Below are 18,633 nucleotides of genomic sequence, written 5' to 3'. Positions count from 1 at the left end.
CAACTCTCTCCCTTTCCTTCTGAAACGGCAGTCGAGCAGCCCCAATTTCATTTCAAATTATAATTTCATATCTTCAATCATTACTGTACATTGATAACCAATCCATGTATCATTTTCCACCCCTCTCCCCCCCCCCCCCCCCTCCCCCCTCCCCCCCCAGACATCCCAGAGCAAATACCGGGTATTATAACCAACAATCACAAGCTAAAATATAAAAATATACATAAACTCCCACCCCTCTCTAAAACTTTAAATCCCCTTACAATAAAAATAAAGAGATAAGAAAGAAAGAAAAAGAAAAAGAACAATACAAATACAATCTTCCCTTCATATATTACTTCTTCTTACAGTCCATTTTTAAGATTAGTCCATCTTCTCAAATTTTCTCTACTTGTATATTTCTTCAAATTTCATAAGTCCATTTCTTAAATTACAGTCCATCTTCTCAAGCTCAAATTTTCATCACTTATATATTTCTTCAATTGTCTTATTTTATTTTATTTATTTTATTAGATTTTTATACCGCCCTTCTCCCGAAGGACTCAGGGCGGTGTACAGCCAAAATAAAAACAGTAACAAAATACAATTAAAATAAACAATTAAAAAATTTATTATAAAATTGGCCAAAATTTAAAACATATTAAAATTTAAAACCCTTTAAAATACTAAAATCTAAATAACCCGTTAAAATTAATAAAACTTCTAAGCCAGTCTTAACATTTACTGTCCAATCTTCCAATGTTACTCCATCAATCAAGTATCATTAAGAATAAAGTCACTCAGATACGATATTTCCAACTTAACTTCATAACTTTTGCTATCTATAAACTTATTTCCAAAGCATATCAATTAAAACGAATAATCATTTAAATTACATCCAAAATATAACAATAAACAATTAACATCATTACATCCACAACATTATCTAAATTCATAAATTTTACTTTCCATCCTACAAAATTAAATAGTATCATCCCATAGGTTTATACCTTACAAATAACAAATAACAAAAATCCTATAATTTATATCCTAAACAAGTCAATTCTAGAAATTAATCATAATTATCATATTCACATCTTAAACATTCCTCCCCTCTCCTATTTTATTTTCCATCATCTCCAAACCAGTTAACTTAGCATCTAACAACAAAGGATTCCCACTCTTTAAAACATTAGTATAAAAATGTCTTGCCTTCATAACTGTACTAAGAAAATACTTTCTACTTTTAAAATTCACTGACAGACCCATTGGAATTTCCCATCTAAAATATATCTGATGTTTCTTAAACTCATCCACTAAAAAAGCAAATTCTCTTCTCTTTCTTAACATTTTAGGAGGAATTTCCTTCATAATTTTTATATCTTGTCCCAATATTTGAAATTTATTTTTATAAAAGGCTTGCAAGATTTCATACCTAACCTTTTTAGTTGTAAAATAAATAACCACATCCCTCGGTAATCTATTTTGTATTGCCCACCAAGAATTAACATGATAAATTCTTTCAATATTAATCTCAAAATCTTCTGCTCCACACCCTTTATCTGAGCAAAAGCTTGCGTAAAAATCTCTTTTAAATTTTCCTTCCTACCTTCCTTCAACCCCCTCACCTTTATAGCATATTCCATTAATCTATATTGTAACATTACTCTTTCTTCATCTGCCCTATCTACCTTAGCCTGTATATCTTCTATCTTATTATCTAAGTTCCAGTTATTTTGATTCTGTTGAATTTCCTCTATTTTCCTTTGCAACTCTAAATTAACTTTATTAAGTTCTTCCAAACTATCCTCCATCTGAATACAAGACCTTAATATTTGCGAAATTGCATCCTTTACCATTTTCATTTCTCTCTTCTGCTCTTCCACCACTTCCTTAAAATCCAACATCTCTTTCTCTATTTCATCAAATTTTTGATCTATTTCTGAAAGATAAGTCTCCAAAAACTCCTCTAAAAATTCCTTAATTCCTCTTTAATATCTTCTTTTAATTTTCGTATCTGAACTGAAGAAATTTCAAAGTTTTTAGTGGCTTTTGGTACTATTTGCTTAAGAGCCATTTTTAAAATATATAAAAGGAGACAAAAAGGGGTTAAAAAAAGAAAGATTCAAAAGACTTATCTTCTAAATCACTATAGTCCCAAAGAAGAAAAAAAAATATAAATAATAAAATTCTCATTTCTTCCATATAGTCAGTATCTTCTTGTATATCTCCTGGTTCCACACTGGCTGTTAATAAGGATTTCCTTAACTTTCGTTTCCAATACACAAATCGCCATTTGCTTGCATTCCACAAAACGCCATTTGCTTTCTTCTCTCTTATCTTTGCAACAAATGTATCCTCTATTAGGGGCTTGCAAGCTTCTTGCAAACAAGTGCTAGAGCTCCAATTTCTGCTCTGTCCGCGTTACAATCAATCACAAATCCATTTCTGCCGCGGAGATTGGACACTACGTTTTTTTCTGCCAAAAGGCAAATGCCCTCCGGGTCTGGAGCTTCTTTCAGGCTTTAGAAGGAGCACTCCTCTCGAGCCTCCAGAAACTTTTCTGGGGCTTCTCCGGGGGGCTCAACTTCAGCCCGAATGCTCATCTCTCCCTCTTCGCCCGAGGGGAAGATTTTCAAGCCGCCGGACAGCTGATTTACGCTGTCCTGGCGGCTCTACGGACTCACAGGGTTAGCGGTCTAAAAAAGACTGCCATCAACGAAGCGGAGCCAACCGGAAGTTCCCTTCACAAGGTTTATTTAGGTAATGCTACTAGCAGCATGGTGGCCTAAAGGGGAAGATGCTTGCTTCTCACTTGGAAGGTAGAGGGTTGAAACCTAGGCAATGGCAGATGTTTCTCTATCAGGATATTTTCTGCAAACAGAAAATATCTGCTGCAAAATCCACATAGGCATCAGGAAGGGCATCCAACCAGTAAAACCTCAGCTCCATCAGTCGCCCCGACTCCACTCCAATAAAAAGGATTACAGGGCCATAAAAAGGAAATAGGTAATGCTACTATCACATCCCTACCTCAGCATTATTATAGAAAAATTATTGTATTCAGTTTGAATACAAATGACTCATGAACTGAAAAAATATCAGACCAATTTTATGTTTAGTATATCATAAACGGAATAATACAAGAAAAGATAAGAGTGACAAACAAATTGGTATATTGTTGAATAAAAATCCTTCACAACTAGTATTATAGATAAATTAGTATTAGAAACCAAGAATCGTTAATAATTGTTAGACAATAACTAGACAAATCACTAGAACAATGTTCATAATGCTTTTTTGAAAATGTAACAAAGAGAAAAATAATGGCTAAAATATTTTTATGCTATTTTTATGTTCAGTGCATTATATAGTATGACCAAAACAGTTTCTCAATATAATATGCATGACTTCTCTCACTGACAAGGTACTTTCATCACCTTGTCTTTCATAACAAAAACAGTAATCTGGGGTTGGTTATTACTAAACATATTTCTCATCTTCTGCTTCTTGATTGTTCTGTTGTTTTTAATTACATCTGTGAGCATAAAAAGGGGAAAGAGACAATAACCAGATATATCACCCTTCAATTATACAAAAGTAAAATTATTTTCAATTGCCAATTGTCAGCAATAACTCCCAATGTTTTAAATTACAGGCAAAGAATACTTTGAGATTATTAGATGTTTCTGGTGCTTGAAACTAGAGCCATTAGGATCAGAGGTGGGTTTCAGCAGGTTCTGATCAGTTCTGGAGAACCGGTAGCGGACATTTTGAGTAGTTTGGAGAACCGGTAAATACCACCTCTGACTGGCCCCACCCCCATCTATTCTCTGCCTCCCAAGTCCCATCTACTTATTATAGTATCCTTCTCCTGGAGTGGTGTGGGAATGGAGATTTTACAGTATCCTTCCCCTGCCACACCCACCAAGCCACGCCCACCAAGCCATGCCACGCCCACCAAGCCACACCCACAGAACCGGTAGTAAAAAAATTTGAACCCCATCACTGATTAGGATGTTGTGTCACTGAACATTTTACAAATTTTATAAACTTGATTCAATATCCTTATATTCTTAACTAGCCTTTTGGTTTTGGAGACTTGAGCCTTCTGGACAAGAAGAAGTCCAGAAGAAGACTTTTTCTGTTCCAGTTAGGCCCTATTTGAACAGAAAAAACCAGATCTTTCATACTCTTATCATTTGGGGTTACTCTTTGGTTACTATTTCTGACTTTAACAGCAACAATCTGTAATCATAATATTCATGACCTTCACTGATAGCAACCTTAAACAAATTACAGACATGGCAATTCTGAAGATGATTAATAAAACCAACATAGAATTTTCTAAACCGTATGACAAAACTTGAGAACACTTTGATCTAACAACTGATGGCACTCAATATGTCATATATCAATAATGTCAGCTTCTTTCATCTCACTATTTTGTCTTTGATCTTACTATGATCTGTCCATTTTCTTTGTTAACATCAGGATGATGGAAAAAATATAATATTAATATTATAGCAAAAAATTTTAGGGATCGTGAAATCTTGAAATACAGAAATTTTAAAGATATAAAGAAGATGTTGAACTCTCTAACAAAGGAGAAAAACGTTCAAATCATCCAGGTGATAAAAACAGATAAAATCCCAAAAGTTTACTTATGATCTGAAAAGGAGAAATTGAGAGAAGTCTTTATTTATTAATCAAGCATTTCTATTTTCTTATGCTTTTAAAATATTAATCGTAAAGCTTTCTAGTTAAAAACAAAATTGAAACAAAATAAAATGGAAAATGTGGCACACCAACGACTATTTAAGTTGTTATATATCTATATATAACTAATCCATATATCTATATTTATAATGAATGTATTAAGCAATATTCAGATATACTCACACAAACATATGGATGGGGATGGGGTTCATAAAGAAACAAAATACAGAAAGTACTTCCCTCCACTGACTTCTGTTTCACTCTCCCATTGAGCATTGCTGTCTTTTTCTAACTCAGGAGAACACCTCATAAATCTGAAACTAATATAATATTAATGTTAATAATCTTTAAAGTACTTTGTTAATTTCAGTACTACAAAGCAATATAGCTACAGTATTCCTGAGGGTCTGGTTGCAAAAACAAAATAAAATCTATCTGTTAACAATGGACCAATGGCAACTAAGATTTAGTTTTTACAGGACATAAAGGGACTTAGATGTCAGACATTGCACACTAGGATATGAAAGAAACAAAGACAAATGTGCTGTGCTGACCAATTGGCTCCCATCTTCACCCAAATCTTCAATAAATCGCTAGAGATGTGCTATGTTCCTTCTTGCTTCAAACGCTCTACTATCATCCCAGTGCTGAAGAAGCCCACCATCAAGGAACTGAATGACTACAGATCAGTTGCTCTAACATCTGTAGTTATGAAAACCTTTGAAAGGCTAGTGCTGTCTCACTTGAAAACCATCAAGGATCCGCTGTTAGATCCCCTGCAATTTGCATATGGAGCAAATAGATCAACAGATGATAATATGGCTGTTAATATGGCTCTGCACTACATCCTACAACATCTTGAATCTCCAAAGAACTATGCAAGGGTCCCCTTTGTAGACTTTAGTTCAGCATTCAACACAATCATTCCAGACATTCTTCTAACTAAGCTAAACCAGCTAGTAGTACCTGAACACACTTGTAAATGGATCATAAGCTTCCTAACAGACAGGAAGCAGCAGGTGAAGCTAAGAAGAATCACATCAGATACCTGTACAATTAGCACAGGGCCCCCGACAAGGCTGTATGCTCTCTCTACTTCCCTCTATATACCAATGACTGCATCTCAAACGATCCATCTGTTAAACAGATGACACAACAGTATTCGTCTCATTCGAGACAATGATGAATCTGCATAAAGACGGAAGGTTGAACAACTAGCTTCATGGTGTGACCAGAACAATCTAGAACTGAACACACTCAAAACTGTAGAAATGGTGGCGGACTTTAGGAGAAACCCTCCCATAATACCACCTCTTATAATACTAGACAACACAGTATCAACAGTAGAGACCTTCAAATTTTTACCATATCTCACAACCTAAAATGGACGCCTAATATCAAAAACGTCACCAAAAAAGCACAACAGAGAATGTTCTTTCTATGCCAACTCAGAAACCTCAAACTGCCCAAGGAGCTGCTGATACAGTTCTACAGAGGAATTATTGAATCTGTCATCTGCACCTCTATAACTGTCTGGTTTGGTTCTGCAACCCAACGAGAAAGACACAGACTTCAGAGGATAATTAGAACTGCAGAAAAACAATTACTACCAACCTGCCTTCCATTGAGGACCTGTATATTGCACGAGTCAAAAAGAGGGCTGTGAAAATATTTACATCCTGGACATAAACTGTTTCAACTCCTACCCTCAAAACAACACTATACAGCACTGCACACCAGAACAACTAGACACAAGAACAGTTTTTTCCCGAATGCCATCACTTTGCTAAACAAACACTTCCCTCAACACTGTCAAGCTAATTACTAAGTCTGCATTACTATTAATCTTCTCATCGTTCCGATCACCCATCTCCTTCCACTTATGACTGTATGACTGTAACCTTGTTGCTGGTATTCTTAAGATTTATATTGACTGTTTCCGTATGACTATCATAATTTACCTTATGATTCTTGACGAATGTATCTTTTCTTTTATGTACACCGAGAGCATATGCACCAAGACAAATTCCTTGTGTGTCCAATCACACTTGGCCAATAAAGAATTCTATTCTATTCTATTCTATTCTATTCTATTCTATTCTATTCTATTCTATTCTATTCTGTTCTGTTCTGTTCTGTTCTCTGAACTAAAAACTTTACCCCAATGCATCCCTTCAAACTTCAGTGCTGATCCACCCCCTAGGTAACAGTGCTGAGTAGATGCCCAGCTACACTTCTCTTCAACACAGTTTTCTATGATACATTGTGTGGGAACTTCTTATATGCATACACAATACTCTGGGGTAAAATAAAGAGAGCTTTTATGCAATTGCAGTATAGTTGATCAAAATATCAGACTTCGGTCTATATTGGTTACAGATTGACAACTCCCTCATATTTTGAAGGTGAAGAAAAGACTACTAGTTTCACTACGTTATCTAATATTCAGATTTGATCATATTTGGTAATATCTGCTTTGTGTAGAATCTGTTTGTTGAAATTGGCTGAGAAAGCATGCTGAGTTACACTATCCCTAAAATGTGAGCAGGGTGCATCTCTGGAGGTAGCTAAACTTCATTTCTAGAATAGCTTTTACCCACCATCAATACATGCTGCTGTTTTATCTTCTTTGTTATTAATATTTAGAAAGCCTCTTAAGATCATTCTCTTTCACAGAGCCTTCAAAATCTAAGATACTAAGTAATTTTGGAAAACAACTCATGGGGTGTCTAATTTTAATGTAGGGTTTATCACTGATTGATGGGAAGTTTTTTAACGAGTATTATGATTCTTTTTTTTTTAAATGTTTGTATTTCATCGTTTTTATTGTGCTGTGAACTACCTCAGCTCCTGCAGGGAGGCAGGACACAAATTATCGTAATAAATAATAAATTAATATCCAGCATGTATGCTTTTGCTCATTATAATGCACAGCACTGTAGCTCATTTCTACAAAAGTGTTTGAAGATGTTTGCTATGCGATTAAAAACATTAAGTTAATTATACTATCATGTAAATAGTCTGTGCTCCTTCTGAAACTCCAGCCCAAAATATTAAAATACTACAGCATACCCTCTATCCCTCAGCGTGGCAACTCTGAGGACTTCTCCATGTTGTCTGTTCCTGCACGTACATAGGAGTCTTTAATACTTTTCCAAATGTTTGTTTAGCCTAGCATTTATCTTCTGCCTTTACTTTAGAAACTCAAGACAGTTCCCTTAATGTTATCCCTGCAATAGTAAAACTATACAATAGATTAGGTTGAGGGAGAATGTAGAGGGCGTATGGAATGACTTTGAAGGGCAGGAGAAAGAGCTGCTACCAAGACGATGATCAGATAAGCAATGCATGAGCCTTTTTCAAGAAACTAACTTGAAACCCTCTCTAGATCACAACAAAATGTGTCTTTTGCTCTTTTTTAATCTATATTCCACTTTCAATACAAGAGTGTATATAATGCTCCCTCCTTCTAGATTTTTGAAGAATAAGACTCCAAGGTTCATTAAGTTGATAAAGTGCAATTGTTATTCAATGAGCTTTCACGTCTAAGGGCAAAATCTGGAAATCTTGTTCTTAATCGCAGACCTTAACCAATATATAATATTGGTGCTAATGTAAATATTAATTCCTCTCACTATTATCATATCATCAAATGCACAGTATCTACATGAAACATAGTAACCATGAACTCCTGACCTGTCTCTCATTCCTCTTCCAAAAAAGGCAGATTGAAGGCAAGTTTATTTATCTACTAAAGACATAGAAAATAATAATCCTAGTGGGAAATTCTTATTTAGATTATATCAATTGTGGACATAAGGGTAATAACACATATGGAGAAACATTAAAATGTTAATTATTCATAAATGATAGCCCATGTAGCTTCACCAACTTCAGTTTATTTGAATAATTTGACAGGATCAACTCATAAAAATGTAACATCAATCTAAACTTGCCAAATGCATTAATTAAAAATCCTTGTATCAAAATATAGACACTTTCACTGACACATGTCTATAACAAATAATTTTCAAACATGGCAGAAAATTAAATGAAACATGTGAAGCAACTGTATATACATATATTTTAAAAAAACTTTTAAAAGTAATTAATATAACTGATTGGGAATATTGCTCTTTTGAAACTCACCACTACAGAAAAAGCACATATATGAACAATACTTTAGTAAAATTGTTTTTGTGCTATATTAAGTCATAAATATCTCTCTTTAAATATCTAATCCTACAGTTAAAGAGTTTTGTTGCTGCTGTTAATGTGAAGACAATAAAGTGAAACGTGCATTATATCACCATAACAATATTAAAATAAAGAATATTGATTCTAATTCTGCATACATCATGCTTCAATCCTCAGTATTAGAACAAAATGTACAGAATGTACATGTTCTTCCCCCAAAATATTCTGCAAAGTAAATAAGCAGATGTCAATATAATAAAACCATGCAATGCAGTCATCAATTGATACACGTATATTAATGAAATGTTGTCACAGTAGTTATTATGGGTTGTAACTAAGGTGACAGGACATGCCAGTCAAGACTTAGTTTTCATGCCATATTCTTTTATAATGTCCTGACAACTGAAAATAAAGGACCCTGCTTGAGTTCTAGGGCATCATCATCAATTAATCATTTAAAAAGCCCCCCCAAAAAAGTCATTTCCTCTTCCTGCTTGTTGAGGTTAAGGAAGAATTCAAGCAGTCATAGAAGGGGGAAAGTCAGCTAATTTTGGAAGAATAAAGCAGCTAATAGCAGCAGAGCAAGCAAAGAAATATGGAACAAGGGAGAGGGCATGTTTGGCATATTTCCAAGAACTCATTTCTAATACCTATCTCTTCAATTCTTTAGTATATCATATACTGGTTATGACCATACAATATATATTTGAGATTAAGATGATTATTGGATGTTGATGTCAAATGACTATATAACTCCTTTCAATACTGCTTATTAAAGTCTGCAAATTTCTCAAACTTTCCTCTTTTTCTGAGCTTTTTGACATTTTCACCACCACCCTTAATAATGTCAATAAAACTGTTCAGGAAAAGATAGCAAACAGTTCAATATTATCATGTTGATTGTTAACTGGAATAATGATATGAAAAATGTATCTCCATTACAAAGTACACATATAAATCGTTTGATTACTGCAAGCATTTCAAAAGCATTACAGACTTGATCTAATTTGCATTATACTACATAATGCACATCTGTGTCAAAAAGATAATTAGAAACAGGGTCAAGAGTTTTAACAGCAGCAATAAATTAGAGGACAAACTTTAACTTTTTTTTTAATTGTATAAATGCTCCTCAAAGTTAATTCTATGAACTGAATAATGAATACATTTATTGTATAGTCAGTTAATGAACAACAATATTTAAAGCTTTAAAATCCCATTATCATTTAATGAAATAACAATATATTTAATCTACAGAATTTTTTTAATGACACAAGGGCACTATCTCAGCAGAATTGTTACTAACCTTGCAGAAGCCAGAATTATCATATGTGGTATTCATGTTTGGATAGCAATTCTGAAAAAAATACATTAGAATAGAATAGAATAGAATTTTTTATTGGCCAAGTGTGATTGGACACACAAGGAATTTGTCTTGGTGCATACGCTCTCAGTGTACATAAAAGAAAAAAATATGTTCTCCCAAGTTTCATTTCAAAATATGCTGACATCATCTAGGCTGAGGTCAGAAGCACCATTGTTAAAAAGTCTATTTGTGTCATTTCAGTTCTGTAAATTCTCTGACACTTTATATTTAATACCAACTTATTAATAATGAAAACCTCACCTGTGATATCATTTCAATGAATAGATGCATTCAAAGTACCTGCTAAGTTACTAACTTAGTTAACATTAACCTACCTGCTACTGTGCTATTCCTATTTCAAATGGCTCCCCTATCACTTGTTTCCTGTGGTCTATAAAATAGTGGCCACTGGTTCTGGATACCACTAATTGGAATCTGGAAGCATAGAAATTGCTGGTTTCAGATTTCAGTTAGTACTAACTGAACATGATAGGTTCTCCATTCGACATACTTAACCATAGAAATAGATATGATAGATAGTAGATAGCAGAACTGTAGTTTCAGAAACAATGTGACACCTAGAGCTTATGTATTCATATTAGCGGTTTAGCAAGCTATGTATATGTCAAAATATGTTATAACTTTCATAGGCCCAACTTAACTATGATTTAGTGCTGTCTCACAGCAAATAACAAACAAACCCACAGCTGTTAACTCCTATATGTATAGCGTTATAGTACAGTGCTTTATTGGGTGATAAATGTATGGCTTTATTTACTTCAAATGATTTACTTACTTGTTTAATACTCTTCAAACATTTGACTCTAAATGGCTTATATGCAAGAATATGCAAATCCATTATAATGCACTGATCAAATAAATTATAAGAAAATCCAACAATATAGACAACAATATAATATTATAATCTTAAAACCATAGTACTGTAGATCATCATAATATTGACATTACATCACAATATCAGATTGTCCTGGTTAACATGCAGGCAGATGCATTTTTCACCAGATGCAGCTTCCAAATGTTTTTTCACGAGCAATACCTCATTGAGCACTTTACAACAGTTCATCCGTAAAATTACAAAAATATGAGTCATCACAGTCAATACATTTTAGTCCAGTAACTGAAGAAGGGTGAAGGCCCTTCAGGATACAGTTTCCACCTGCTGTTCCAGCAGGAACTAAGAGTCTACTTTCGGGGAAGCACAACTAAGCACAACCATCAAAGCTAACATGGGTATTGTTGCAGAGTCAGTTAATTTCTGAACACATATTCACTTTTGAAAGTTCAGACTCATTCTAATATCTCCATGCAGATCCATACAGACTCCAGGGCCGGAATAGCTCAGGCTGTAAGGAGCCTGTTATTAGAACACAATAGCCTGCAATTACTGCAGGTTCAAGCCCAGCCCAAGGTTGACTCAGCCTTCCATCCTTTATAAGGTAGGTAAAATGAGGACCCAGATTGTTGGGGGGGCAATAAGTTGACTTTGTAAATATACAAATAGAATGAGACTATTGCCTTATACACTGTAAGCCGCCCTGAGTCTTCGGAGAAGGGCGGGATATAAATGTAAAAAAAAAAAAAAAAGACACTGAAACAAGATTTGCCCTGCAAATCCCTGACAGGCACTATTAGTGAATGGAAGATTTTCAAAGCTTCTTAACAGAGATTACAACCATATGCAAAGAAGCACCTATAAATCAGTTCATATGCATAGTACTGTTGATAATTTTGCCATTGGAAAGAGACTTCTCTGTCATGCATATTACAAGACTGGAAACTTGGAAAGTTGCAACGATCTTTTGAAGTGCTTTTTAGCAGAACTCAGGAGGCCTTAAAAAGAGAAAAGGCAGAACAGTGAATCTTCCCTTCCTTTTCACCTATTGCATATCTTTCACTTATATAATTATAGTTAATGGACATATTAAAAATGGACATATTAAAAAAAAACTAACTGGGAGCACACACTTGGCTGCAGCAGAATTTCTTTGTCACAAGCAATCCAGTCCAAAATGCTCAGCTCATACTTCCTCTAAACTTTAAATATCTATATATGTGTGGGGTGGTCAAAAGAGATAAGAAGATCACTTTCACATACAAATTCCAAGCTACCCACATGGCAAAATGAAGAATAGGATCACACCAAGGATGGGTTCCACTTACCTTTGCTACCAGTTCGTAACGAGAGCACGCAGGAGATGACATCTGGGCAGGTGGGTGGAGCCTCCCGCCACTGTTACTACCGGTTCGCAAGATCCAGACCAAACCAGTAGCAACCCACCACTGGATCACACTGTTAATAAATCAACCTGGCAATAAATTATCTGCTATATACCAGAAACTCTCTACCCTTGGCACCTTCTAACTATTTTATGCGGTCCTTTTTCTTGCTATTTCATGGTATATCAGACAGTGTCAAATATGTGGTCTTTACAGTCCATGCCTTGAATTACTGCTTCTAGATAATCATTCTATAAAAATGACTCTCTTTGTCTGAAGCCTTCAGGCATAGCCAGAAACGGGGGAAACTCTACACGTCCTCAATAGAAGCCAGCTGTCAACTGCAGTAATCAGCAAAGTAATGCTGATTCCCTTTCTTACCTATGTTTCAATGTAACTTTTTACTGCTGCTTTTGCAGCCAGTGTTTTAGGTTGACAAAAGCCAGAAGTCTGGCATTAAGCAATCAGGAGTCCTGTGTGCATCTGCTACCCAAAAAAAAAAAAAAAGGTTGCTAAGCAACTGGAAAGAGAATTTTTGCCCTCACTATGCCACAGCATATTAAGAGAAACCTTACAACAATATTCATACACCTTAAAATTTCAAAAGCCAAACCGATTTTTTTTTTAATAAAATAACGAATATAACTTGGAACTATTGCACATTTAGTTAAGAAAGACATCTGAGGAAGCCAGTAAATGATGTACCAATCAAGTGAAAAGAATCTTTCCTGTAAAAACAAAAAAATTGACAGCTCATTGAGTTTATTTGCTACACCCTCATTCCTCCCATTTCAGCATCTATAGTATTTCAGCATCCCCATGGGAACTTGAAGACATTAGCAAATTATCATTTAGAATGCAAAATTCACAAAGTAACATGAAATATTCAGGATTTTCAAACTCAATAGTTATAGGGAGCAACTCTTCCTGGAAAAGGTCATATATGATTGAATTTTAATAGCAACACTTTCCCAACATATTTCTTGACATTATACTATAATGCAGATATATTTGTGGGGGAGGGAGAGTGGGAGAGACACAGCATTTTTGTATACTGTTGATCTGTCAATAGAGGGGACCCATGTAAGCACCATCAAGAATACTCAAATTTCTGTCCTGTTCTAAAAATCAAAATTTTAAAATAAGAGACGGTAACATTGAATGCATTATTTCAATGCGTTCATCAAGGAAAAGATTATTTGCTGATGACGGAAGATATGGTAACTTGCTTATACAAGAAGATATTTTTATAAGTGCTTCCCAGAAAAAGTTCCTCCTCATTTTTGGAAGTGGATGGTGGAGGAGGAACAGAGGCTCAGATAGATATACCATTTTTCAAAGCTGGTGCTTACTTTTTTGGAACAGCCTGTCCCTGGATATTGGATTAGCAGGTCCAGAAAATGTTTCAGACAAAATTCGTCAGGAAATCATTTAGGGATAACTGGGGAAGATGCTGTCTATGTATTGCATTGTTCTGTATTATATTTCTATTTGTTTGCTTAATATGGATGTTTTAAATTGTATATATATATTTAGATATTTTATTACTGTTGAATTACTGGAATATTTAGAAATTACACATTTCATAAACAAATAGTACAGTATTTGCTACTCCCAGCAAACACCAGTTAAAGTTCAGCCCAAACTCACTGGAAAGCACCAAGCAGGCTTTATTTATTTATATACTCAACTTTTATAGCTGCCTATCTCAATCCAATCATTTGTCTTGTCATGTGGCTAGATTGAACTGACCAATATCCAACAAACAGACAGGAGATTGAATGACTAGCCTTGTGGTACAACCAGAACAATCTGGAACTGAACACACTCAAAACCGTAGAAATGGTGGTAGACTTTAGGAGAAACCCTTTCATACTTCCACCTCTCACAATACTAGACAACACAGTATCAACAGTAGACACCTTCAAATTTCTAGGTTCTACCATATCGCAAGATCTAAAATGGGCAGCTAACATCAAAAACGTCATCAAAAAAGGACAACAAAGAATGTTCTTTCTGCGCCAACTCAGAAAGCTCAAACTGCCCAAGGAGCTGCTGATCCAATTCTACAGAGGAATTATTGAGTCTGTCATCTGCACCTCTATAACTGTCTGGTTTGGTTCTGCAACTCAACAAGAAAGACACAGATTTCAGAGGATAATTAGAACTACAGAAAAAACGATTGCTACCAACCTGCCTTCCATTGAGGACCTGTATACTGCACGAATCAAAAAGAGGGCTTTTAAAATATTTACAGACCCCTCACATCCTGGACATAAACGGTTTCAACTCCTACCCTCAAAACGACGCTATAGAGCACTGCACACCAGAACAACTACAGACAAGAACAGTTTTCCCCCGCACACCATCACTCTGCTAAACAAATAATTCCCTCAACACTGTCAAACTATTTACTAAATCTGCACTACTATTAATCTTCTCATCGTTCCCATCACCCATCTCCTTCCACTTATGACTGTAATTTTGTTGCTTGTATCCTTATGATTTATACTGATATTGTTTCCTGATTGCTTAATTGTAGCCTATGACTATCATTAAGTGTTTTATCATTAAGTGTTAAATTTGTACTATATGACTAAGTGTTGTAAGTGTTGTACCTTGATGAAGGTATCTTTTCTTTTATGTACATTGAGAACATATGCACCAAGACAAATCCCTTGTGTGTCCAATCACACTTGGCCAATAAAAATTCTATTCTATTCTATTCTATTCTATTCTATTCTATTCTATTCTATTCTAAATTGAAATTACTTACAATTGGGTGGGAAAAACTATTTAAAGCCAAAATTCCAAGAGTTAATAAATATTAAGGACATGTAATTGGGCAGAGCTGAAACCTCTATCTAGATACATTTCAGTACCGGACTCAAACAATCCAGGTGCAAAATGTACAATCTCCTGGCTGTCCTTTTTGATTCAGTTGTTTCCATCAACCAAACAGGGAAGGAGTAGATTTGGGGCACTGCTTTTTCTATATTCCATTTCCTTGATTAACCTCCCAAATTGTTTAAACAAGTCCCTGAGTGCTTTAAGAAAAAGAGAATGTGGGGGTATGGAAGACTGCTGACAAGCACTGTCCTCTCCGTTGTGCTGGATCAGAGAGTTTTTCAGCACAGAAAACTGTGAATAACAAATGTATTTTCCCCTTCAGAAACACTGTTAAACCATATACTGCACTGCAGTTACTTCCCGCAGCTTATGTATAGCAATATTGTCTGCTTTCCCTCTCACAGGTATAGCTCTAAATATTCTACATGTGAATATCTAGATTTGCTTTCTTAAAGCAGATCTTAATACTTTTGTTCACTCTTTGGACAGCTAACATCAAAAACATCATCAAAAAAGGACAACAAAGAATGTTCTTTCTGCGCCAACTCAGTAAGCTCAAACTGCCCAAGGAGCTGCTGATCCAGTTCTACAGAGGAATTACTGAGTCTGTCATCTGCACCTCTATAAATGTCTGGTTTGGTTCTGCAACCCAACAAGAAAGACACAGATTTCAGAGGATAATTAGAACTACAGAAAAAACAATTGCTACCAACCTGCCTTCCATTGAGGACCTGTATACTGCACGAATCAAGAAGAGGGCCATGAAAATATTTACAGATCCCTCACATCCTGGACATAAACTGTTTCAACTCCTACCCTCAAAACGACGCTATAGAGCACTGCACACCAGAACAACTAGACACAAGAACAGTTTTTTCCCAAAGGCCATCACTCTGCTAAACAAATAATTCCTTCAACACTGTCAAACTATTTACTAAATCTGCTCTACTATTAATCTTCTCATCGTTCCCATCACCAATCTCCTTCCACTTTTGACTGTATGACTGTAACTTTGTTGCTGGCAATCCTTATGATTTGTATTGATATATTGACCATCAATTGTGTTGTAAATGTTGTACCTTGATGAACGTATCTTTTCTTTTATGCACACTGAGAGCATATGCACCAAGACAAATTCCTTGTGTGTCCAATCACACTTGGCCAATAAAAAAATTATATTTATGTGAACTCCAGAAGCAGATAATTGTCGAAAATCATAGCCTCCTATAATTTTTGTTTGTTTGTTTACATTTATATCCCGCCCTTCTCCGAAGACTCAGGGCGGCTTACAGTGTATAAGGCAATAGTCTCATTCTATTTGTATATTTTTTTTACAAAGTCAACTTATTGCCCCCCCAACAATCTGGGTCCTCATTTTACCTACCTTATAAAGGATGGAAGGCTGAGTCAACCTTGGGCCGGGCTTGAACCTGCAGTAATTGCAGGCTACTGTGTTCTAATAACAGGCTCCAACAGCCTGAGCTATTCTGGCTGTTTTACACAGAAGCTACCCTTCTGCACCAATAACAAAATTGGAGAGGATTATGGATGGAATTCTGGGTCTCACTCAGTAGGGGGTTTCAAATCCCATCACTACTGGTTCACTCGTGCGTGTACATTTCTGTGCATGCGCAGAAGTGTCCAGGTGAGTGTGCAGAGCCTCCCACATCCGCCGCTACCAGTTTGCCCGAACCGGGGTAAACCAGTAGCAACCCACCACTGTCCCACGCCTCTGCAATATCCTTCTCCTAAATATGATAATTGCTTCTGCTTTTATTCTCCTACAACTTACTTCTAAGTGGGAATTCTACTCCCTTCCCCTTATTGCTGCCATTAATAACCTGTCATGGACCAACATCTGATAATCAGTTCTTGCCCAAAGTAAGGAAAGATAATAGATTTTTTTAAAAAAGCAGTTGCTCGTTATTGCATGCATCAACCCCAATCCAGACCATTGTCTCACGATTAGTGAATACAGTAACATCAAAAGGAAAAGAGGCCTGAATTTATGTACTTAATGCAAAACAATCTAATTCTGATATCTGTTTACAATTTCAAAATGAGAAATCTATACGCACTACTGAAGGTAGATAGGCACATCCTGTGTGCACAGGAGGGGACAGCTTTGAGACTGATTCTGTTGAGATCTCATACTACTATAAAACAAAACTTGCTCAAAATTTAACACTCATTAATTTCTAATTAATTTTATAGCAAACATACTCTGATCCTTCTACTATCCTAATTTTGAATGCAAAATCCGGAACATTTTGTATTTTAGGGGTCCTTTTTCTTTAATGTCCAAAAGTTATTTCAGCAATAATGTTTACCATTTATATTTGTTATAATTACAATTCTTTAAATTCATTTGTTCAACTGTGAGGGAGCAACAAAGCATATTATTTGGCATCCTATAAGGAATCCCTAAAAAGCATATATTAACTGCATAATAACCGTACTAGAAACACATTTAGCCCAACAAACTGTTTTTGATTATCATGATTTTTATTGCATGTGCCTAATTTAATTGTTTTTGAATTTCTAAGCAAAGCCATTTTTAATAATTATTTTTAAATAGTGTCAACCGTATTTAAAGGTAAAACCACAGTAACCGTACTTGTTTGTGGAACAATAAGCAATTTTATAATTTTTCTGTAAAGATTGGCTAGCCCTTGCTTCAATGGTGAAATCCCAAAATTTTTACTACTGGTTCTGTGGGCGTGGTTTGGTGGGCATGGTGTGGCTTGGTGGGCATGGCTTGGTGAGCATAGCAGGGGAAGGATACTGCAAAATCTCCACTCCCACCCCACTCCAAGGGAAGGATACTGCAAAATCTCCATTCCCACCCTACTCTGGGGCCAGCCAGAGCTGGTATTTGCTGGTTTTACTCAAAATTTCCACTACCGGTTCTCCAAACTGCTTAAAATTTCCCGCTACCGGTTCTCCAGAACCTGCTGGATTTCACCCCTGCCTTGCTTCCATTTTCTAATACTCATTTTATCCATATTAGTGTCTATGCCCTACCAGATATCAGAATCAACACCAGCTGACAGTAGCTCAAGCCCTCAAGAAGATATAATATTAACTCTTATCTCACACAGTTTCTTTTCCACTCATCTATGTTGGATTTATTCATCAGGACAGTGAAATATAGTGACAATCAGTTTGTTTCTTTGCATGCAGAGGCTGCTGCAATAATGCTCTGAAACAGAGGAAGGGAATAATATGGACCCACTGCTCCCATTGGAATCTAGCATCCTTTTTTTCTTTTAGCTTAACTATGC

The 18,633-nt window shown here is 35.6% G+C and overlaps 1 protein-coding gene across 2 annotated transcripts in view; it reads right to left on the bottom strand.

Annotated features, from left to right (window-relative positions):
• SMYD3 (SET and MYND domain containing 3) overlaps positions 1-18,633 on the bottom strand; it is a 352,490-nt gene that overhangs the window by 214,469 nt on the left and 119,388 nt on the right. The gene's annotated exons all lie outside the window — the stretch shown is intronic.

The sequence above is a fragment of the Ahaetulla prasina genome, chromosome 1, assembly GCF_028640845.1.
Source record: "Ahaetulla prasina isolate Xishuangbanna chromosome 1, ASM2864084v1, whole genome shotgun sequence".
NCBI classification, from domain to species: Eukaryota; Metazoa; Chordata; class Lepidosauria; order Squamata; family Colubridae; genus Ahaetulla; species Ahaetulla prasina.
Note: the sequence above shows the minus strand (reverse complement) of the source record. Positions and strands in the feature narration are given on the sequence as shown.